General features: G+C 40.6%; 1 protein-coding gene and 1 pseudogene across 2 annotated transcripts in view; one reads left to right on the forward strand and one right to left on the reverse strand.

Annotated features, from left to right (window-relative positions):
- The window catches only part of PAK1 (p21 (RAC1) activated kinase 1), a 149,724-nt gene extending 126,739 nt beyond the window's left edge, over positions 1 to 22,985 (reverse strand). The window contains exon 1 of one of the 2 annotated variants that reach the window (XM_025894268.2): positions 22,609 to 22,985. The gene's annotated coding sequence lies outside the window, so the exon portion shown is untranslated. The remainder of the gene's footprint in view (positions 1 to 22,608) is intronic. The other variant, XM_073879782.1, reaches the window with a different exon arrangement.
- On the forward strand, positions 686 to 22,692 carry LOC112840743 (small ribosomal subunit protein eS10-like; annotated as a pseudogene).
- Positions 22,986 to 24,660: the final 1,675 nt, after the last annotated feature.

The raw sequence follows: 24,660 nt of genomic DNA on the forward strand, positions 1-24,660 counted from the left end.
TCTGAATCAAACTTTACAAAATAGTCTTAAAGCCACAGAAGAATGAGTTCTGCTATATCTACTTTAAGTCTTTAGAGGAACAGTTCTAAGAAGATAGAAGCAAGTCTTCTGAGAAGATCTCACATACCGAATACCTATGACGTACGAGGCACCATTTTGATGCTTTACATACACTAATGTCCTCAAAACAGCTCTCTGCAAGGGAGTTAGTATTGTTCCAATTTTACAAAGGAAAAGCTGTGTTCACAGAAACTAAGTGACTTGCCCAAAAATCACACAGTCAATAGGTGATAAAGCTGAAATCCATAGGAAAATTGGCCATGTTCACTTTAATCTCCCTTTTTTCCACTGCATCTCACATTTTATCCTAATGATAACCCTGTAAGGCAGGTAAAAGAAATATCAGTATTATCCCATTTTACAAATGAGGAAGCTCATACTTGAGGAAGTGATACTACTTTCTCAGGAACAAGTTAGTAAGTGGCAGAGCCACGGTTCAAACCCAGATCTTTTCTACTACTCAACATTTCCTCCTACACTGTGTCCTACGGAGGGGTGTGGTGGAAATGTACTTAACAGAGAGTCCAAAGTGCTGAGATGTGGTCCTGACTCTATAACTAACTTATTGTATAACACTGAGTTGCTTTCCTTTCCAGGCCCAGCCCCATATGTAGCAGCTGCTGAGATGTTGATGACCAAAAAGAACCCTACTGTCACTTATGAACTCCTTTTCAAGGAGGGAGTGATGGTGGTCAAAAAGGATATCCACGTGCCTAACACCCTAAGCTGGCAGACAAGAATGTACCCAATCTTCATATTGTCAAGGCCATGCAGTCTCTCAAATCATGAGGCTACATAAAGGAATACATTGCCTAGAGACATTTCTACTGGAACCTTACCAACGAGGGTATCCAGTATCTCTGTGATTACCTCCACCTGCCCCCTGAGATTGTGCCTGCCACTCTGCACCACAGCAGTCTTGAGACTGAAAGGCCACAGTCCAAAGGTCTGAAGGGAGAGCCACCTGCAAGACTCACACAGGGGAAGCTGACAGAGATACCTACAGACAAAGTGCTGTGTCGCTTGGTGCTGACAAGAAAGTTGAGGCTGGGGCTGGGTCAGCAAATGAATTCCAGTTTGAGGTGGATTTGGTCATGGACGTGGTCAGTCACCTCAGGAAAGTTGGAAAAGATTGTTTTGTGTTGAATAAATCTGTAGCCAGAAAAAAAAGTTTTTTAAAATATTGAGTGAGTTACTTTTCTTCTCTCAGCTCCATTTTCTCATTCATAAAATAAAGGTGTTGAACTGGATAACCCTTAGGTTGCCCTTCAGGTGGCAATCTAGGTTTTAATTAGTACCAACAAGTCTATGAGAAGTTTCTCTGATTTCCTTGCCACCCAATAGTAACTTTCTAAAAGAAACAAACATTAAATGTTATTTGTAGTATAGATAAGGTGAGAAGTGCTCAGCACCAGAGTAAAAATTGTTCATTTGATTTCATTCCTTCCTTCCTCAAACACCCTAGATATAAACATAGAAAAGACCACAAGCCACCTAATAATGCAACATTGCTAAACCCAATAACTAGCAAATCTAATAGCATGCCAAGTAGGTCTAGAAATGAAGAACAATGTCCATGGTTGGCCCTTCTTTCCACTGCTGGATCCACAACACTTCTACTCACTAGGTAATCTTTTTTCCTAGGTTGGGACATCAGCTCTGTTTCATTTTCAACAGACCAGGTTTATGACTTTAACTAAATCCCATTTGATATAAACAATTTACAAGAGACTTTTGACTAATGTATAGGGGAAAAAATGAGATTTAACCCCATATATAAGTTCTTCCATGCCAGGAAATAAGAAAAGGACAAGAAGCAGGATACAGGACTGGACAAATCACTTCCCTGTCTTAGTTTCTTATATAAAGTAAAGGAGAGAGTCCAAACCAATCCTGAACACCTTTCCCACTGTAACCTATTAGAAATTTATAAAAATCCTATATTTAGAAAATGTGACATATGTAAAAACAAAAAGTAGTAGGAAGAGGCCATAGTGTTACAAATTAAAATGACCTCACAGAAGAAAATAAAAAGGAATCAGTTATTCTGCCAAAGCAGAACATAAAATATATATGGTCACATCACCCTGAGTACATATTAGTTATAAGAGCAAAAAGAAATCTCTATATCCCTGCGACAGCTGAAGTAAACAATTCACATAATGTCCCAAGAAGACTGCAGAGGCAGAAACCATTGCTCATGAAATTAAATCACAGCTTATCTAAATATGATCAAGGACCTGAGACCCGAAGCAATTACTAAGAACCAGGGAATTCTTAGGAAGAAAGACAGTCCTAAGGGAGCACACTTCCCCTTGTCCTCAGAATGAAGTTCATATTATTTTGGCCAAGCATTTTCAGTAAATATTTATTAATTTGCTAAATAATGAAACTCCACATACATTCGTTCATTTAAGTCTTTCAACACTTTAGTAATTATACTTCCTATTTTACAGAAGAGGAGTTTGAAGCTTAAAGAAGTACAGAGACCAGGATAAGAACCCAATCTGTGACTCCAAGTTCAATGTACAAGCTACCTCATCCCTATTATAATCTATCTCCTTCACTTGCACAGTTCCTTTACACATACATTACCTGGTTTTATATCTCACAACAACCTTGTGAGGTAGACATTCACGATTCCTCATTTACAGACCCCTACCCACCTTTACAATTTTGAAATGGATGCTATTGGCTGCCTACCTAGCATTCATTCTCTTCTTCCTCCTTCCTAATAGAGCCCTGATTCTTATCCAGTATTCATCCTTCAGCAGCTTATGTTACCAAGGCATTTCTCAAATTTTAGCATGTTGTCAGAGTCATGATTACCCGAAGTGCTTATAAAAAAAACAGATTCTGGGCGCCTGGGTGGCTCAGTTGGTTAAGCGACTGCCTTCAGCTCAGGTCATGATCCTGGAGTCCCAAGATCGAGTCCCGCATAGGGCTCCCTGCTCAGCAGGGAGTCTGCTTCTCCCTCTGACCCTCTTCCCTCTCGTGCTATCTCTCATTCTCTCTCTCTCAAATAAATAAATAAAATCTTAGAAAAAAAACAGATTCCTAGGCCCCATGCCCAGAGTTTTTGATTCAGTGGGTCTGGTACATGCCCTGAGAATCTGCATTTTCAACAAGTTCCCAAGTGACTACACTTTGGAAACCACTGTCCTAACTAAGGTAATGCTGACCCTAAACCTAGCTCCAGAGGTAGTTTTTTTTTTTTAAGATTTTATTGATTTATTGATTTATTGATTTATTGATTTATTGATTTATTTATCAGAGGGAGAGAGGAAGAGAAAGAACACAAGCAGAGGGAGTGGCAGGCAGAGGGAGAAGCACGCTCTCCGCTGAGCAAGGAGCCCAACGTGGGACTCTAGATCCCGGGATCTGGGGATTATGACCTGAGCCAAAGGCAGGCGCTTAAACAACTGAGCCACCCAGGCATCCCAGCCAGAGGTAGGTCTTGATTCTACATTTAAACCATAGTATTCAAACCATTCTCTTTGACAGTCATTAGTTCAAGAACTCAGGCTTAACCAGTTAGTTTCTGGTAGTCTCTGAAACTCTCATAGTTCAGGGATGCGCAAGTGCCTAAGTTGATTCAACTGGACTAAAGAATTTTTTTCCCCATTTTGGGAGATGAAGTCAGTGTCCATCTTTCTCTGCCTCTCTCCCTATCTCCCTCCCTCCCCTTCCCCTTCCTCTCTGTCTCTATCTATGTATCTCTCTCATCCACTGGTTAACAAAACAAACTGACCTCCTCTACTGTTCCTATCAGCCACCATGATGAAAGCCAGCTTGGAGAATATATATACACACACGCATTTCTCAAACTCCCTTCTAAGCGTGATTTAGGTTTTGCTAATCAGATGCTCTCACACTAGATACTGACTTGGAATGAAATTAGATAAGTGAAAAGACTGGACACAGGACATCCCTCTTGGAGCAAACTGCACAGAGGCAGCATGGTTCTAGATCTGGCAGTTGTGGCAACAGCTTCCTGACTCTGCGGCTTCGAGACTATGGCAAAGATAGTGGCATCCTTGACAGCTCAGTTCTCCAGTGCAGTTTGAGGATTTTTTCCTGGAAACACAGCGTGGGTCCTTTTTTTCTACTTTCCCAAAGGCTCTTTAATCTCTCTGGCACCCTCTAATTAAGCATTTTTCCTTGAACCTGCTAGTGGCTTCTGTTACTTGCCCCTGTTAATAAGAAACCTGACCAATAAACTGCCCTACACTAAAGATAACATTTATTATTTACTATTAATGTTCTCTTAACAGCTGACCCTTTCCTTGTCTTTGCAGCAACTCTTTCCTCATTCCGCAATGTCTTCCCTCAGAATCATCCCATTTGCAAAAGCTATCCACTTCTTCCATAAAGAGATTTACATACAAAGGAGTTAATCACAAAAGAAAGGAAGTAAATAGACATGACAGAGGAGACTAAGCCCTAAAGAAAGAGCAGTATGACATCTGGCAGAGAAGGGGCAAGGAGGAAGGAGAGGGTACTTCATGTGTAAAGAACGTTCGTTCACAAGGGTATTAAAGTGCCTCTTGCCACCAAGGACTGACCCTATGAATTCACCCAACTTCTTAGAGTTGGAAATGATGCCACAGCATATACTGGTGTTTGCTCAATAAATTAGTACTGAATACGAGTGATTTTTAGAGTCAGTTGTCAGGAATTACTAAGCCTTAATAACTGTGTATTAAAAAAAGCTATACTAGGAGCCACAAGGAAATTCCCATAGTGAGATCACAGTCTCCTACCCATGAAGATTTATAATGTAGAAACAAAGATAACTGAAAAGATCAAGGACACAATACAAATAATATAAAGACAAGTGCAAATTCATATAAAAAAACTATAAAGAAAAAAAGATTCAAGTCTTTGGAGTATCTAAAAGTAGGTGTTTTGGGGCACCTGGGTGGCTCAGTTGGTTAAGTGTCTGCCTTCAGCTCAGGTCACAATGCCAGGGTCCTGAGATGAGTCCCACAGCGGGCCCCCTGCTCAGTGGGGAGCCTGCTTCTCCCTCTCCTGTTCCCCCTGCTTGTGCGTGTTCTCTCTCTGTCAAATAACTAAAATCTTTAAATTAAAAAAATAAATAAAATTAAAAGTAGGTGTTTTTCAGAGAAGATTTTCCCTAAGAGAATTCATTAATTCACTAAATATTTACTAAGCAACTACTATGCGCTAAAAACTACACTAGGTGCTGAGAATACAGGGAAGCAAGCAGACAAAATCCTTGCTTTCACAAGGTTCAGATTCTAGCTGAAGGAGAAATAGGAACAAAGGTTTCAAGGACAGAGCTGTAAATTAAAGCACTGGTTATTAGTCTCGTTTTAGCTTCCTTATGCTGTAATAATAATAATAGGCAACAGTTGCTGAACACTTGTTATGTGCCCGAATCTGCTAAGTGCTTTACGATTATTGCCTCATGTAATCCCAGTAACAAACCTGTGAAGCAGGTACTGTTATTAGTACCATTTTAAGGATAAGGAAACTAAAACTACAGAGGTTAAACAACTCTCTCTCCCCAGATCACAGTCAGGAAGGGGCAGGGCCACAAGATTCAAAGTCAGGTCAGTGGCAGGGGTTTTAAATGTTGCATAAAATGGAGAAGGGACAACATTACATTTACATGAGACAGATCTTTTTTTAAAATGGGAGGCCAGGAATTATTAATTTGGCATGAGCTTTATCATCTCTGGTTTGGTTTTTTTTCCCTTATCCCATAAAATGAGGGATTACATTCCCTAAACTATGATCAACTTCCAGCTTGTTTCCATCATTTCAAAAATAATGCGAAAATGTATTCAGGTGCCTAGTCCAACTGTTGTTAGAGAAAAGGTACTTTGAAGGTTGACCCTATCTGGTTCTTATTCACCAGCTGGGACCATGTGCTTCCACACTTTTTATTAAGGGTCATATTAGCATTATATTGATTGGTATAAACAGCTGTAGCACCTCCAGCAGATAGGAGACTGGAGGCACAGAGAACAAAGGGAGATGCAGGAAAGCAATGATTGGCTGACCTGGATCCGTCTAGGTCAGGCCTGGCATTTGGTCCCTCTGCCTTTCTAAGTTCTCATGAATGTGGATGCTGAGGCAGCAGCCCAAAGCCTTCCTCATTTCCATCTCAATCTCCAGGAAGAATTACAATGAGAACAAGAGCTATTGAGGCAGAGAACAGACTGTGAATATTAAAGTACACACTAGGCAAGAGCCAGCAAAAGAAATGAGAGGTTTTCCTTTTGGACCTAACAAAGTGTAACAGTCAAACCCTATTCATTCACCTACCATACACACTCTGCACCAAACAGTACCTTTTCAAAGAGCTTTTCCAAACCCTTCAATTATTATTTACTTCTTCCTATCCCCTACGCATTTATGAGGTATCTCTTAAGTACCAGACTCTGAGCTAGGCACCATAGGAATATAATGAATAAAGCACAATCCACAACCTTGGGGAACTAAATCTAATAGAGAAACAAGTACATACAGTGGGATTCTTACTGAGTATAAGTAATATCAAAAAATGCCATTTAAGTTAACTGATGAGAGATCAAAATTTTTTTGGTAAATTTTTTTTAAAAAACTGATTGGGACTTGGGGCACCTGGGTGGCTCAGTCGTTAAGCGTCTGCCTTCGTGGCTCAGGTCATGATCCCAGGGTCCTGGGATCGAGCCCTGCATCAGGATCCCTGCTCCGCGGGAAGCCTGCTTCTCCCTCTCCCACTCCCCCTGCTTGTGTTCCCTCTCTCGCTGTGTCTCTCTCTGTCAAATAAATACATAAAATATTTTTTAAAAAATTGGGCCTTTAATTTATCAAGATAAATGTAAAACAAATTTTTCAAATTCTTAATATTTAAAAAAAAATTAAGTTGTAATTGCCTACAAGGTAATTCTTAAACCAAAGAACATCTGTCACTTCACATTTGGCTTTCAAAACACGTTGATAAGAGGATCAGTTTTGTAAAAATATTCAAGAGCTTCACCAATCTTTCCCAAGGGTCTCTTAATCCTTTGTTACTCAAATCATCGTCCTCTGAATCTCCTATTATGTCATTACTCGTGTTAATGTCCCCTTCAATTTTAAACTGGCCTAACTCTACCTAATCCTCATTTGTCAATGCTTTTTTTGTGTGATTCAAGCCATTCTCCAATATTGCCTTATTTCAAGTTCATAAAAGTCTTCATGTTTTGCGGAATTGTGGTTTCTTTCTTTTTTTTTTTGGTCAGTTTCCATTTTAGAATCTATTTGTTAATTATCTTACCATTAGAAAGGCACTTACTGAGAATGAGGGTGCAGAAGACAGAGTCCAACAGAGAGCAAAGAGGGATGCTTGAGTGGGGATTAATTTTATAAGTGATCAGTTCCTATGGATAACAAATGAACTTCTAATTACAGCGCAAAGGACAGAAAGAATGCTACGGACATTCAAAAAAGCTTAATAAATAGTTGAGTAGGTAAGTAAATTGTTATTCAATCATTCAACAAGGGGGCGCCAGGGTGGCTCAGTCATTAAGCATCTGCCTTCGGCTCAGGTCATGATCCCAGGGTTCTGGGATCAAGCCCCCCATCGGGCTCCCTGCTCGACGGGAAGCCTGCTTCTCCCTCTCCCACTCCTCCTGCTTGTGTTTCGTCTTTTGCCGTGTCTCTCTCTGTCAAATAAATAAAATCTTAAAAAAAAATCATTCAATAAGGATTAATTGACAGCCTACTACATGCCACACACTGCTCAAGATGCTGAGTATATAGTAAGGAATGAAAAAAAGTACTAACCTGTTTTAGTCCATTCAGGCTGCTATAACAGAATACCCTAGACTGGGTGGCTTACAAAAAACAGAAATTTGTTTCTTACAGTTCTGGAGGCTAGGCAGTTCAAGATCAAAGTACCAGAAAAGTCAGTGTCTGGTGAGAACTTTCTTCCTGGCTCATCGATGCTGCCTTCTCACTGTGTCCTCGCATAGCGAAAAGGGCAAGGGAGCTCTCTGTGGTCTCTTTTATGACAACACTAATCCCATTCATGAGGGTCCCATCCTCATGACCTCATCACCTCCTAGAGACCCCACATCCCCAATCATCACATTGGGCATTGAGATTTAACATATAAATTTGGGAAAGACATAAACATTCAGTGTGCAGCACACCCTCAAGGAATTTGTAATCATGCATGGGTAGATGAGGCCTGGAAGACTCCATGGAAGACATGGCATCCAAGTTGGATCTTGAAGAATGAAGAGTTTTAATAGCAGAGAAGGAAAAGATATTCTAGGCTGAGGAAATAGAATGATATGACATATGAAAGTGAATGAAACTGAAAGTCTTTTTAGAGAGATGGAGTAGGGTCAGGAGAAATAAGGCTGAAAAAGCAGGTGGGGTCAAATTATAAACTTTCCTGAAAAACAACTCAGTTTACACATTGTCTACAAGTAATGGGGACACAGTGATTACTTTTGCACAGAACAGTAACAGGATCAGAAATATTATTCCAGGCAGAATAATGAATGAATAAGAAGGCAGAAAGACTGGTGGCCAGGACACTAGTAATGAGGTAGTTAAAAGCCTAGAGAAAAGATGATTATGGTCTAAAACAAGCAGATGAGACAGAAAAATAAAAACAAATTTGAAAAAATTGCAGAGATAAAACTGCCAAGGCTTAATAATCCTTGATAGTGTGAGCACATTCATTCAGCAAATATTTACAACACTTACTATGTTCCACACATTGTGCTAGGTGTTGAGGTACAGTGGTGGACAAAAGAGATGCAATCTTTGATTCCAGGAAACTGGAAGTCTAGACATACAACAAACAGTCAAGTAAGTATAGAATTACAGATCATTACAAATGCCATTACAGAAAATAACAAAGTACCGTGAGAGTATAATGGGGGGGGGTCTTCTTTAGATTAGACAGGTCCTGGCTCACACTTGTTTTCTAAAAGAAATGAAAAGGGGGGAGAGAGAAACCAGACTTGTGAAGAAGCCAGAATTGGAGAAAAACATACAAGGGGAGAACAGGTGTGAAGACCTTGACGCAAGAAAGATTTTCTCAAACTTTGCAGAATAGGGGAAAAAAAATGCCAATCACTCTGAAGCACAGCCAGTGCCATGGACAGTGGCACAAGATGAAGTTAGAGAAACGAAAACAAGGACCGGGTCTCTCAGAACCTTACAAATCACATTTAAGATTTTATATTTTCTCCTAAATAAAACAAAAAGCCTTTACAGGTTTTAAGCAAAGAGTTCATTTAAAAGATGACTATAGTAGTCTAGGGTAGAGATAGTGGTAGCATGGATTAGAGAGGTGAAAACAGACAGGGAGAGAGGGAGATGGATTCAAGAAATACATAGGAAATAAAAATGATAAGATTGGGGGTGGAGTACACGTGAAGGGTAGGAGAGAAAGAGGTGTCAGGGGTGAATCTTAAATTTGTGATATGAGCTACCAGGGAAACAAAGATGCCACTAAGACAGGGGTAAGTGAGGGAGGACTGAGTTTGTGGGAAAAGACCAAGAATGCAGTTTTAGAGCACATTAAGTAGGAAATGTAAGACCTCAAAGTAGAAATATCAAGTGGGTAAGTGGATATATGGGTCTAGAGTTAAGAGGAGAGGTTTAGGCCAGGGATATCTGGAAAAATATGGGAGTTGCCAGCATATATATGGTATTCAAAGGCAAGACAATGAGATCAAGTAGAAAGAGTCTGGCATAAGAGAGGAACCCTTAAGGAATTCCAACATTAAAAATAAACTAAACAAAATCAAGACAGAAAACGGCAACAAAATTAACTGAAGAATGATCAGAGGGAGGAGGCAAATGAAGAAAGTAATATGACAGAAGGCAAAAGAATATTTTAAAAAGAGAGTAACCAAAAAGGCAAATAGATCCACTACGATGAGAATGAAAAGGAAATACCATGGCTGCTAACAGAACAAAAAGAAAGATACCCAGGCATTAAGAGCCCCTTGATGAAAGAACACACTGATACCTAGAAAGTGGTCATGTAAAACAAACAAAAAAACAAAGAAAAGAAAAACCTGAATCTGAATTAGCCTCTAGATACTAATTTACATGTAATATACAAGACCAAGGAACTTGTTAAACGATAAAAGGGAGATGCAAAATCCAGACAGTGGGAAACTCTACAGAACAATGTGGTTTCTTCAACAAATAAACTGAAAGGGAGGAGAAAGAGATTGAGAGGAACTTTAGAGATTAAAAGAAACAGAAAAGACCTATCAACCAATCTCTCTGTGTAGTCCTTATTTGAATTCTGCTTCAAACTGTTAAAGAGAAAAAAGTATGACATCTTAATCACAACTGAATATTTTTATGACATCAAGGGATTACTGAGTATTGGTTTTTGGTTGCTTTTTTTTTTTTTTTTTAAGTACATTTGGCACCACGGAGGTCATTATAGGCCTTGGTAAGAGTGGTTGTGATGAGGTGGTGAGGGCAGAAGCAGACTGGAGTAAGCTTTCAAAGTAAATAGGAGGTAAGAAACTGGAAGCAAGAAATTGTAAACAGCTATTTAAGGAAGAGTGGCTTTGAAAGAGAGCAAAGACAGGGTTTTAGCTGGAGACTGACATGGGATCTCAGGAGGGCTTTTGTTTGGTAGGGAAGGGGAAAATTGTTGTCATTTAAATAGAACACTTGAATGCTGCTTATGGTAACTCAATAGAAAGTAAAATGTAAAGAGGCAGTGAAGTGAAGTTTCTAAGATGGGACCATGGGAAGTAATCTAAAAGCATGTGAAGGAGCAGGCCTTTCCTTGAAAGAGAAACCAGCAAAGGCAAAAATGGGTGCAAATCCAAGTAGATTCTTAGATTCAGTAGTAGGAATATGAAGCTTCTATTTTACCTGTGATATGGGAAGCAAAGTAGGGTAGGGAGTTTGGGGGTGGGGGGAGAAAAGAAACCCAGAGGAAAGCATGACAGGTGCAGACTGAAGGGAGAATTGAAGATAACCCTGAATTCCAGAGCCAAAAACACAGGGGGGAAGAAAACCAGGTTTTTGGAATTAGAAAATGAGTCAATTGAATAGATTAATTCCTGAAGAAATCATTAAAAGAAAGACTGTAGTGGCATTTTCTGTTTGCAGATATTAAATCCTGTCAAGCGCCCATTTGGTCTTTATATTCCTTGACCGAGTAATCCTACCTAGGGGAATTTATTCTTAAAAAAAAAAAGTCTTTTAAAGGAAAAAGCTATATATAGTGTTATAGATAAAATTATAGTGTGATTTATAACAGGAAAAGAAAACCCAAATGATTGTGATGGCTAGTTTTATGTGTCAACTTGGCTAGGCTACAGTGCCCAGTTACCTAATTAAATCTAGGTAATAATCTAGGTACTGCTGTGAAGGTATTTTGTAGATGTATTAAACATCTACAAGTCAACTGACATTAAATAAAGGGGACATTCTTCCTAATCTAATGGTAGGCTTCATCCAATCAGGCTGAATGACCTCAAGAGCAAAACTGAGGTTTCCCCACAAACAAAGAATTCTACTATTTCTGTTTCTCTAATAGAACACTGACTGATAACAATGGTTTTAGGCAAATTATGGAAAATCATCTAAAATTTTATAATGAGCACAAAGAAATAACATGGGGAAATGTTTATAAGTCAAGAAAAAAAGGCAAACAACAAATTTAGGTCTACATTGTGATTACAACTATGTAAACATGTATGTTTATATGTAAGAAAAAAAAAACAAGTGTTTATTCATTAGAGTAATGGAATCCTGACTGAATTTTAAATTTATGAATAGTGTTACAAAATAGTCTGTGAAACAGAGCTCTTATTTTTAATGGAAGAAAGTAACATTATTGTTAAGCCTTATTAAAATTATGTAGCACTTTAAAGAAACTCCTAATAATCTAAAAGGAAACCACCAATTCTGAAATGTTGTCTTGGATATTATGAAAAGAATGGACCCTCTGGAAGGTAAATATGCCTACAAGGGCCTCAATCTAATGCCATTTTTCAGTAACACAGAATTCTTTAAATCAAATAAAATGAAGAAAGACCCAGAATGGCAAAGTAGCCAGTGATCAACTTGATCAGCTTAAGAATTTCCCACATCCTTAACTAGCTAGCTAGCTAGCTAGCATCAGGGCATGCATCCAACTTTGACTCAGATCAGATATTTGTACTGGGTAGCTAAATATTTAGCACACTAAGGTTTCTTCTCTCCTTCCCTCTCCCAACATCAGGCACTGAAAGGATTCTTTACTGAACTTGAGAAAAACCAAATGCTCTCAGTAAATAAGTCATACGGACCTCAGTATGATGCTGGCTTCACTTTCATTCTTTCAAACAAAACATATTTATTGAGTGACTACTATATGCTAGGAACTGTGAATATAATGGTGAGCAGAAAAAGATACTTTTTATTTTAAGGAAAAGGGTACTATATTAAAATTCATTCTCTTTAGGATGCCATGCCTTTAAGAGAAATAATTCTCTAGAGCTTAGGGTCTGATAGGGCAGATAGGTATTACTCAAATAATGCCATAGTGTAATGGGTAAGAGTATGGTTCTATGTAAATAAATAATGATACAAATGTTGAAGTGTTTAAGAGTGAATTGCACTGGTGTCTGCAACTTACTTGGAATGGATTCAAAATAAGATGGACTGATGAATGGATTAAGGGATGGATAGATATTCAAATACAGCAAAACATTACAGAATCTAAATAATGAGTATATGGGTGCTCGCTGCACATACTTTCCTCCTAATACTTTATTATAATTTTTAAACATACAAAAAAGTTGAAAGAAGTGTACCATGAAACAGTTTCAAGAGGAATCAACCTATAGGAAGGATTTTTTGGGTGTGTGATGAAAATTTCAGTCTTTGACAAAGGTTCTACTTAGATATTATAGATACCAAGAGGCAGTCTCAAAACCACTTAATCAGTTTACCCATCAATATTTATTTGCTTGTTTGTGTTAGCTGTGATAGAGAACATTCTACATTCAAGATACTAAGCTAAATGCTGGCACAATACTGGTGGGGAGTGGCCCTCAGGCACTAATTGTCTCTGGCACTAATCTGTAAAATCAGATTTAATAATCCCCTCTCAGTCTCTCAGAATTAAACAGGATACTGCATAGGGTAGCATTTTGAAAGGCTCTTCCTACCACCCCAACTTTATCAAGTTCCATTCACTCTCGTTCCATGTGCACCAGCCATAATGGCTTTTATTTTTTTAGTTCCTATGTTGAGCTAAATCAGAGCTATCTAACAGAAATATGAGCCATTAATACGAGCCACATATGTAATCTTAAATTTCCTAGTAGCCATGTTTTTAAAAGCTAAAAAAAAAAAGCAGGTGAAATTATAAATTAACCCAATTTATCCAAAATGTTAACATTTCGATATATAGTAAACATAAAAAATTAGTTGCATTAAATTCTTTTTTCAGTACTAAACCTTCAAAATCTAGTATATATTTTATATTTATAGCACATCTGTATTTGAACCAGCCAAATTTCAAGTGTTCAGCAGCCATATTGTCTAGTAGTTACCATCTTGAGCATCATAGCTCTAAACTTTTACCTACTTTCAGAGTCTTTGTGCATTTAAAATGTTCCCTCTGCATGACATGTTCTACACCCTATTCTCTGAATGACTAATACCTATTTATCTTGCATATCTTAGTTTAAAAGCATCAGCTCCTCAATGCGGCCTTCCCTTTCATCATTCCAAAATTCTCTACATTAGTCCTTTATCTCTTTTGTAGGACTTATCAAAACCTGCAACTATTTATTTGTACATTTAATGTTTTTCTTTGTCTTCCCCTCTGGAATGTAAGCTTTATAAGAGCAAGGAAAAGGATCATTTCTGTATTGTTTATAATTGCACCCAGTTGTACCACAATGATTGGCACATAGGAAGCAACCAGTAAGTATTTGTAGACTAATTAAAGAATTGATAAACAGATGCACTGTAGAGACATACCGTGTTTGTATGCAAATGAAAGTACGTGTATTTTGCCATTCCCAACTAGCCTGGGATCTTTACAAAACAGTCAACTTCAGACAATTCTCTGGCAAGCAGCAATAGTTAGAAACATGATTTTGGGGACACCTGTGTGGCTCAGTCAGTTAAGCATCCAACTCTTGATCTTGGCTCAGGTCATGATCTCAGGGTCGTGATATCGATCCCTGATCCCCAAGTGGGGCTCTGCACTGAGCGTGGAGCCTGCTTAAGATTCTCTCTCTCCCTCTCCCTCTGCTCTACCCCCACCCCACCCCAACCCTCCACCCCGCTTGCTCATGCACGCACATGCGTTCTCTCTCTAAAAAAAAAAAAGAAACAAACAAACAAACAAACAAACAACATGATTTTTGGAAAGAGAACAAGTTGTAAATAGCTTTTACCATTCCCCAAGGAACCAGGAATTTTTTAGAAGTCAAGGGAAAATGAAGGAAGTGCCACTGGTCAAAGAAACATCCAAGTGATCAGGAGCCAACTAGATTTGGACACAGATGATATGGATTAAAGACTGCAATTTCCAAACTCGTGGCCATGTTTTTATGGACAAGCCCTTAACTTCTCTCCATCTATAAAAATATGATCCCAAAAGACACAATTAAATTAAGTGAGATTACATATGAAAGTGTTTTGAAAATAGTAAAGCCTAAATATATATTGTCTCTAGGCTGCTCAGGAAATTGGACTTTCAAAAGTCTATCATCATGAATTTTTCCCCTTTGCTCACGTGGTTTGTTTTATTTTGCAGATTATAAATAGATAACTTCTTAAACTAATCAAGCAAACTCTATCCTGATAGCAAATAAAAATCTCAGACTCGGGACTGATCAGATAACTCCAGATGGAAAATAATCTTAGATGGAAGAAAATCTTATAAAAATAGTAATTCTCTAACACATAATAGGGGGACTAAGAGTCCCTCCACTATTTCAGGTCCCACTGTACCCATTCCCCGACCTCTAGCCCACTGAGAATTGTTTCCATACTAAAACACTGTTACTGATAGACTATGTCCTAGTGTACTACAGAACAAGGGTGAAGGCAGAGAGGAGGAGGCATGAGGGTAAAAAATCACTGTCATAAAATATTTGAGCTGGGGAAGTTAGCATTAGATTTAATGCATCTATAAAACAGCTAAGGAAAACTGAGGCTCAGAGTGGTTAAGTGATTTGCCAATGTCACACAGTAATAATCATAAAAAAAAGTCTTCAAATCCCAGCTTGATCTTTCTGTTCCTAAGTTTCCTCATCTATAAAATGAGTATAAAACAGCATACCTCTTACAGGATTATTTTGAGGAGTAGAGGGAAAAATCAAATGTAGAGTACTTGCTACCATGAAAGTCCTTGGTAAAAGGTCAGTTGTAATGAGGCTGATGATGTTGATTTGTTCTCGATCTCATTTATCCCCAGTGAACAATGACGTTGGGGGAAGCAGGTGCCTGGGAAACAGGGAGATCACCAACCCAAACTCATTTCTTAAAAACATTAAAAAAATAGATGAAATGATACTATTGGTTACATTTCCACAATAAAAGGTTTGTTGGTTTTTTTTTTTCTTTTTTCTTTTATTTTCCTGTATTCTCAAGAGCCTAAAGGCCCTGGCTTCAAATCATAGCTCTGCTGCTATTTGGCCTCAGGCAATTCAATTAACCTCTGTTTCCTATTCTATAATATGGAGATAAAACAATACCTGTCCTAACTAATCCACAGAGTTGTTGAAAGGATAAAGTGAGACAATATTAGTGAAAATATTCTGTACACTAGAGGCCCTTTCACCACCTAGGCATTGCTTCCTCTCTGCTCTTACCACTCCCCACTTTGTACCCTACCCTATCCTTTAAGTGTACTAAAATACTCAGAGTTCCCCAAACATGCTCTCAAGCCTTCTAGCCCTCATGCTGCTCTCTTTCAGGAAGGTGCTTCCTCTCTCCTCTCTTCCCACCCCTCCCCAACTGTGCTTGGTTAACCCCTGTTCACCTCTCAGAACACAACTTAGCTGTCATTTGCATTAAGGCTTGCCAGACCACCCTCATTTCAGGTGGAGTAGATGCCTTTCCTCTGTCTTTACATAGCATGAGCCTGTATCTCCACATGTCATTTTTGTCTCAATATAATTGTCTATGGACATGTCTGTTTCTCAACTATAAGCTTAAGGGTAGGGACCAGGTATGATTCATCTATTTCTTCAGAGCCCCTGACAATGCCTGATGCTTAATATGTGTTTAGCAAATGAAACTTAAATGACAATTAAAACATTAGTTTTCATATGGTAGGTACCTAAGACTTTTATGCAAAATATTATAAAGCAATACTCAATCTTGGCTGCATACCAAAATCACCTATAAACCTTCAAAAAGAGAAATTCCAAGAGATTTTGATTAGACTTTAGAGCCCAGGCAACAGTATTTTTTTTTTTTTTTTACATCTTCACAAGAAGTTCAGATGCATAGCCAAAATTCAAAACCACTGCTACAAACAATTGAAGTCATTAAATTATAACAATTCTACCCAACATCTACATAGCTTAATATCCTACAATTCATTTTCACATATATTAATTTTTTAATCCAGTATCAGTAACATACAGTGTTATATGTTTCGAGTGAACAATATTCATTTTCACATATATTATTAATTGAATCTTCACAACTCCGTGAGTTAGGTGTTATTTCTATTTTCCAAACTAAGAAATAGATATTTAAATAAGTGTCCAAATAGGTCTTTGCCTAACTTCAAATTTAATGCTCTCCCTTCTATATCTATCTCCTTCCCTAGAAAGTGACTTGGCAGCAACATACCAAATACGTGCAGACAAGGGTTCAAATGAGAAAGACATGGATCCCAGCTTCGTGGGAATCAGGGAGAGAATAAGAAAAGCTAGGCCCTGAAGATATAGGCAGACAGAGGAGGGTGGAAGCCACACATATTGTTACCGTCATTTATCATCCCCAAAGAGTCAAAAGGCAGATCCTGTAAAGGAGAAAAATGTTCTTACCAGCCTCACTTGGTACTTAAACAGTCTGCAAGGGACACTGGAGAGGTCTGGAAGTGGAAAAGTGGAGGAAGAAAGTCCCAAACACAAGAGTAAACTCACCGATGCTGCATGCAAATTACCTCACCCTGACTCCATGGAGTAAGAGCCAAGACATAATGGACTTGTTATAACTAAGACTTAGATCAACTTTAGAGAATTAATACCAAACAAAATCATATTAATGAGGGATCAATGAGCTTCTGGTTCTTTCTAGGATTATTATCACACTATTCTTAGAGAAGGGATAATCTGGAGGATCCTAGCACATAGATCATTTCCCCCATCTCAAAGACTGGAAGGACAGAATGGTGGAGGAAGTTACTTATGAAGATAAAGCTTAATACAAGAGTAGAAAAATGTATGACATGTTGTTAATAAATTTATGATGGCAAAGGGAAATGAATATTCAGGCAGTGGTGACTCAGAACGCTGGATTAAGTCTGATCTCTCAGCTTCAGTGGTAAAATGTTATCTTGTGAGTCTGTACTATCATGACCATCTCACATAGTTTTACCAGCAATTATTTTTTTGTAGTTCAAACTCTAGACTTCAGTCAGAATTTTCTTAGGGGGAAAAGGCTAAACGGATTAGGAAGCAATCTAAAAGGACATTTCTAGTGCTCCAAAGTTTAGTTTGATAGTTTAAAAGGCAATATGATACAGTGGCAAAAGTGAAGTACTACACTGAGATTCAAAAATGTAGTTCTAAACCAATATTAAGTCATTTGCTAATGATGTGCCTTTGAGCAAACCAAGACTTCTATAACCCAGTCTCCTAACTCGTAAAATGGAAATACCTATCTCATGGGGCTGTTGTGAAAACTAAACAAAAAACACCACGGAAAGATGTTATTCTTTTCCCTGTATGAATGATAAATGTAAATGCATGTAAAACTCTCTTCACCAATCTTTCTGTGCACAAAAAATGAGAGCAGGCTAAATGAAGAAAAAAATTTATTTTAACTCTCACAGCAATATACTTGCAAAACATTCCTATATTGTCTCCTCTACACAGAAAAATTAAAGCAGCCTGGGTAATGAACATAACTCATAATTGCTGGTATCAGGTGAATATGAACTGGAATGGAGGTCTACCACTTACTCTCAGCAAAATCTTGAACAGGTTCTTGTTGCCAGTTTGAGCCTCAACCTCCTTATCCATTAAACAGAGATACTAAAAATCATCTTAAATGCTTATTTTGAAGATTGGAGAAAACAACTCACATAATGTCTGGTACATAACAGGTGTTCAATAAAGTTTACCACCACCTAACAACTGCTAACAAATTACACTCTCCAAAGTTTCCTTTATATTCAGTATTTTATTAAGTTGCTTCATAACCTTACAAGCTAGTCATAGCAACTGTTACTATCCCCATCTTACAGTTGGACAAAAGGCACAGAGATAAAAATACTTCCATAAGGTCATACAGTAATAAGAGACTAAATTAAGTTTCCCTGACCATTCCTCCCACCCCAAATTACAATATTAGTCCTTAGGAATTAAAATGACATCTATGAAATAGTATATGCTTTTGAAAACCTTAAGCTTCTCTCTTTACAAAAATAAAAGTTTTTTCCCTTTTATTTCTGGTTATGGTTTAGAAAGATAAAAAAAGGGGGGATTCATTAAAACCAGCAACAACGGAATTGAGCATTGTCTCAAATTAGCAACTATTGATTCCATCTTGATTTTTCTTTTCATTTTCCCCAACAAAGCCATTGATCTCTTAATTAAAATTTTTTAAAGATCTGCTTATCGAAATGATTATTTGATAAACTATTCCTCAACTGAGAAAAAAAATTAGAAAGACAAATTTCTCCCATCTTCATGAGTATACATCACTTTTTTACCCCTCTATTTCATCATTTCAGCATTTATCATACCATATTGTAATATCTTTAACACCTTGAGGACTTGAACCGCATCCTACGCATACCTGAACGTCCTGTCCCAGCAAGGGGACTTGCACTTGGTAGAGAAAGACTCAATAAATGTTTATAAACAAATGAACAAATGAAGCCAATCTCTCAGAGGGAAGTTAGGAAAGGAGAAAACTGGATATGGTATCTTAGGGCTAATAGGAAAGTGAAAGAAACAAAATATTTTAAGAGCTTCATAAGGAAGAGAAATCTTTGTGTGGAGTCAAACAGGCCCTTGTATGGCTTTAAGTATCATTAGAGAAAGACAAAAACCACAGAAGATCCGGAAGAGACAGTTTCAAGTCAAAAGACTCAAAAGTTAGGGCGCTTATTTAGATCTGCAAAACCAGGTTGCAAATTCCCAAGAAACAATCCTAGCCTAAGATATTTCAACAGCAGTTTTCAGGTAAAAGAACTCTAGCTGAAAAATACTGCAGGCTTTGGTAGAGAAGGACAGATGTAAAACAGAAGAAAAGCTCAGTCTAAAACAAATCCCCAAAAATGTTAGAATCCACTTGGATTTGCATATTGGAGCATGGTTCCTCTTCATTCTGATAACTATTCTTAAATAAAAAAAAAAAAAACCAGTATAACAGCTGGCTGTAAACAGGACTAAATCCTCTCATATTTTTCATTCAACAAATATTTGAGAGCCTGCGATATGTAGTCACTGCTCTAGGCATTGGGAATAGGGTAGCAAACAAAACAGACAAAATGCTCTCAGGAAGCTTTCAATCTAGTGGCAAAAGATACATGACAGATGGGATGGAATGGCAGGCAGTAAGTGCTAAAGAAAAAGAAGGGAGGAAGAGAGCAAGAGTACAGAAGGAAAGAGTGGGAGGGAGCTGGCAAGGAGCTGGTCTTATCAAAAACAGATCTTTTAACCCAGTGGTTTTCAAACTTTAGCAAGTGTCAGAATCACCTGGAGGGCTTGTTAAAGCAGAGGTTTGGGGGCCCCATCCCCAGTTTTTCATCTGTAGGTCCAGGATGGGAAAAGTAATTTGCAATTCTATCAAATTCCCAGATTATGTTGATGCTGTTGGTGTAGGGACGGCACTTGGAGCTAACTGTTCTAACCCAACAGATTAGGAAGCCTCTATCTCATAGGTCTTGATTTACTTCTTTATATATTCATTCATTTCAAATATATATCCAGTGCCAAGAACTCTGCTAGTCACTAAAATTAAACAGATCCTGCCCTCAAGAAATTCACAGGCTAGGGTGGCTCAGTTGGTTAAGCGACTGCCTTCAGCTCAGGTCATGATCCTGGAGTCCCAGGATCGAGTCCCACATCAGGCTCCACACTCAGTGGGGAGTCTGCTTCTCCCTCTGACCCTCTCCCCTCTCATGCTCTCTCTCTCTCTCTCTCAAATAAATAAATAAAATCTTAAAAAAAATTCACAGGCTAATGTCGGGTGGCGGGGACTCAAATAATTGCAATAGACTACTATAGAGAGCTCTGAGACTGGTATGTACATAAGCCAGAGGATGGAAGAGCAACCAATTCTATGGAAGTAATAGGAGTGACAGGGACTGCTTCCCAGAGGTCCAACAAGCACTTCTCCACAGGCATATAGAGGGTGGGAAGCCAGCATTTCCAATGAGAAAAATAGCACCAGGCAAAAGCAGAGATGAGAAAGAGTATGGCAGAGGCGTTATAGAAAGTGAGGCTGCAAAGGTAAGCAGTAATCTGATCTCCGAGAGCTTCTTATTCATGTTAAAGAGTTTAAAATTTTATCTTTAGGCAATGACTAGTTGGGAAGTAGGGAGAAATGATGTGATCCGGTATAATTTTACAAAGATCTCTGGACACATAGGGCCCTTCTTTCACAAAGCACTAGTTTCTGTAAGCCTACAGGGCCTCATAACATGTGCTTAGTAAATGTATATTTAATTGAACTGAACAAGGTTTCCATCAAGTGCTATCTTATGGATGAGAGGCAGGCCACTACCTTCCTCACAAGACTCACTTTGGCCTGGATAAGACTTGTAAAACAGGTCCAGCAGCCTCAATTATTGCACATTACTCCTTGTACAACTGGAGTCCCCTCAGAGATTAGGGCAGGCCTTCATTGTTTACATGTCTACTCACCCACTAGACTTTGAGCTCTCTGAAAACAGAATGTCTTAAAACAGACTCTGAAGGCCCATAGCCCTAGCAGGAGACCCAAAACATAGTAGCTCCAGATCCAGTAATGTTGGGTAAACTAATAACTGAGTAAGCAAATTTACCAACAAACCCATGAGCCCATATAGGTAAGGATATGGATAAGCTTCAGGGTCCATGTCCCCAAACCCCTTTTGAGAAGTAGAGTCTCCAGTTGAGGCAAGGTGGATTTCATATACACTTGATAAAGGATTTCCCAAATAGGAACAAAAAAATGTTGCAAGTGCCATAAAAGTCCTTCCAGGTTTCTGGGGGCCCCAAAGAGAAGTAAGTTTTGCCTGAAAGGAGTTTGAAGGCAGATGCCAGCAAAGACCTGGGGGTGGGGGGCGGGTAGGAGGGGAATGAGGCGAGTGGCAGGATTATTCAGCGGACTCTTTAAAGCTGAGTACGTGCTGGATACCTGCCGATTTCTAGGGCTTAAAAAAGTCCTAGAATTTTAAGTCTGGGAGTGACCTGCTCAAGGTCACAAAGTAAGTAGGTGAAGTCACAAGGTAAGACCAATGAGGCACCTATATACTGTTGAGTCCTGTTTTCTCCTGACAGAGACACAGTAGGCAAAATGAAAGATTATTCTCAGGAACAAGTTTTTAAATATGGGCTAGACTAGTGAATTGAATTTTTATTGGTAACCATACTACTAACCCTTCCCTTCACCTTTCAGTTCTGGGGAAAAAGTGTAAGACAGTTATCCAAGCAGTTAAACAAGAAGCACTTTGCTCCCAACACACATAAATACCAAAACTTCTAAAGCATTCTTCCAAAATACCCGCAGTAATGTTTGCTGCTGAAACATTCAAGACAGTAAGGGCCATAATAATCATGTCTTTCGAAATGGAGTATTGAACATAAAGTAACTGTCAATCTCCTTTCCTTGTTTGTTTCTAACTCCACAAGTCAGGGTATTCCCGGGGTGGGGGAGGGGCTGCATAAGTCAAGCTCCATCCAGCCGTATTTTTCAAGGAGGTGAACCCTAGAGGTGATTCCCCCCGGCCTGAACATGAGGGACTTTTTCCATGCAGAATGAATCGACGCCGCTTTGCTAGGCTTCCCGGTGGCCCGCCAGGGTTAGCGCCGGAGGACCGCAAAGTTCGCAAAGGAGGCGGCTCCCAGCCCCAGACCTGTCGGGTCTCCCCGCCCCTCCCCCGCTCCGGCCCTCCCCTGGCTCCCCCCCGGGTCTCCAGCTTCTGAGACCGCCGGCCTCGCCGGGCAGTGCACAGGGGGCCTTTGTTGGTCCGCCAAGAGCCGCCGGCCGCGCCGGGCGGCGCCCCGCCTCACCTTACCTGGCGCCCCCTCCCGCCCACCCTGCCCGGCCACAGGGAATGAATGGGCCCCGGCCCCCAACCCGCGCCGCCCCCCACCCCCGCGCCCCAACCCCGCAGCCTGCGACGCCAGGGCGGCCGCGCGGGAGGCCGGCTCTCACCTTCCGCGCTCGCTCGGCTCGACTCTCCTCCTCCTCCTCCTCCTCCTCCTCCACCCGAGTGGCGGCGGTCGAGCCGGGGAGTGAGCGTGCGAGTGTGCGCGAGGGGCAGCTTCACTTTCTCCCTCCCGCCGCCGCCGCGCTCGGCGCCTCCCCCACCCTGCTCTTGCCGGGGAGTCCCCTCAGGAGGGGCTGGGGGGCGGGGGTCAGCGACGGCGAGGGGGCCGGAGGCAGGCGACGCAGGAGAAGGGGATGCTGTGAGGGGCGAGAATGTGAGGGGACTCGGGCGGTCTCTGGGGAACGAGATGGGGAGACAGAGTTCTTTGAGATCTTGAGAGCGCGGGGCCCCGTGAGAGGAAAGAGTCTGAGGGAAAAGCGTCTGGGAAGGAGGACCGCAGAGCCGGTGAGGGAGACGGTGGGGAGGCGCGAGGGACGAGCGCAGGGGGAGGGAGCGTTGTAGGGGGAAGCCGTGAGGGGGCGTCTACAGTGCCGCCGGCACCTAGGGCTCCAGCTGCAGCCGCGGCCCGGCCGCCTCCCCAGCCCGCAGCCGCGCTATTGTACGCCGCGGGGCCTGGCCCCACCGCGTCTCCCACCGGCCCCCGCCCCCTCCCCCGCGAGGCTGCGGCGCCCGCCGAGCCCAGCCCGCCCCGCCTCCCGCAGGTGGGAGGGGGCGGGGAGGGCTGCCCGACCCACGTGAGGAGGCCAACCCAGGCGTGGGGGAGGGCGAGCGCCTGGGATGACGTCATCGGCGCATGACGCCAGAGGCAGGGGAATCACCCAGCTGCCGGATGATGTCATTGCGCCCGCGTCTCTCCTCCCGGTGCAGCCTCTTCGGCTGTGGACACCTTTGCGCGGCCTTTCCCTGGGAAGATTTTGGGACGATTTTGGGGGCCTTGGTGTGTGTAGTATAGAGTCCAAAAAGATGGATAACCCCTTGGCCTGGTGGTCCTCTTCAGGTTAAAAAGCACCTCCGCGTCTGCTAGCTTTCATTGCCAAGGGCTAAATTTGAATACCCCATCTCCTGTGACCGCAAAGTCAGACAATTATTATACTATTTCATTTCTTTGTGGGGAGAGGCGCGAGGCGGGAGACCTAGAAAGGATAATGGATGTTTGAACTATCGTGAACTGATAGAATGGGTTTCCTTTTCCATTTTTCTCCTACCACGGAGACTACGTTCAACCCAAACCTTTCCCCTGAGCTCAGACTGTGTGTGTGTGTGTGTGTATTTCCTAATACCTCCTGGACAGCATCACTTGCATACCACTGTACCTCAAATTCTGTATGTCCAGAACTGAAACAACATTAGTGACGAAGGGTCTGGAATCAGATTGCCTTGCTTCAATTCCCACGTGCGCTAACTTTAGTGATAGGACCTTAACATTTCTAAGCCACAATTTCTGCATAATCAATAGTATCTGTGTATCCTTAACTCCATCTCTCTATGCTTATTTTACCATAATAGAAAATACAACCTATTACTATTTCCCCCAAACTTACTAATGTTACTTCCTGGTCTCAGTGAATGGACCGCCATCGCCCAATCCACTATGCCAGAAACCTGGACATAGCCCCATTCTTACTCCCCCAACACCCTTATCAAGTTGGTCACCAGTTTTAAGAGACTGTATAGAGTCTCCTAAATATTTAAGCCCTTGCCCTTCTCTTCACTTACCGTCACCTGGACAAGTGGAGCAACTTTCAGTCTCCAAATTCAATCCATTCTTGCTGGTGACCAGAGAAGTCTTTTAAAACCACAAATCTGATGATGCTTTCCCGTTTAAAGACTCTGAAAGGCTTTTGTTGCTTTCAGGATGAAGTCCAGACTCGTTAACTTGGCACTGTACAACTTTTGTGCTTATAGCAGCCTTTCTAGCTTCCTCTCACGTGGAATATCTTTTGTTCCAGCCACACTGAAATGCTTCTTAATGTTCTTTGAGTGCACATTTCTTCATATCTCTGAGCCCTTATATCTTTATCTCACTGGCCAACACCTACCCATTCATTCTGCAAAGCCCAGCTCAGATGTCATGTTCATTCATTCAACTAATATTT

This window comes from Callorhinus ursinus, unplaced genomic scaffold, assembly GCF_003265705.2.
Source record: "Callorhinus ursinus isolate GAN/ISIS: 27379988/994484 unplaced genomic scaffold, GSC_fseal_2.0 scaffold35, whole genome shotgun sequence".
NCBI lineage: Eukaryota > Metazoa > Chordata > Mammalia > Carnivora > Otariidae > Callorhinus > Callorhinus ursinus.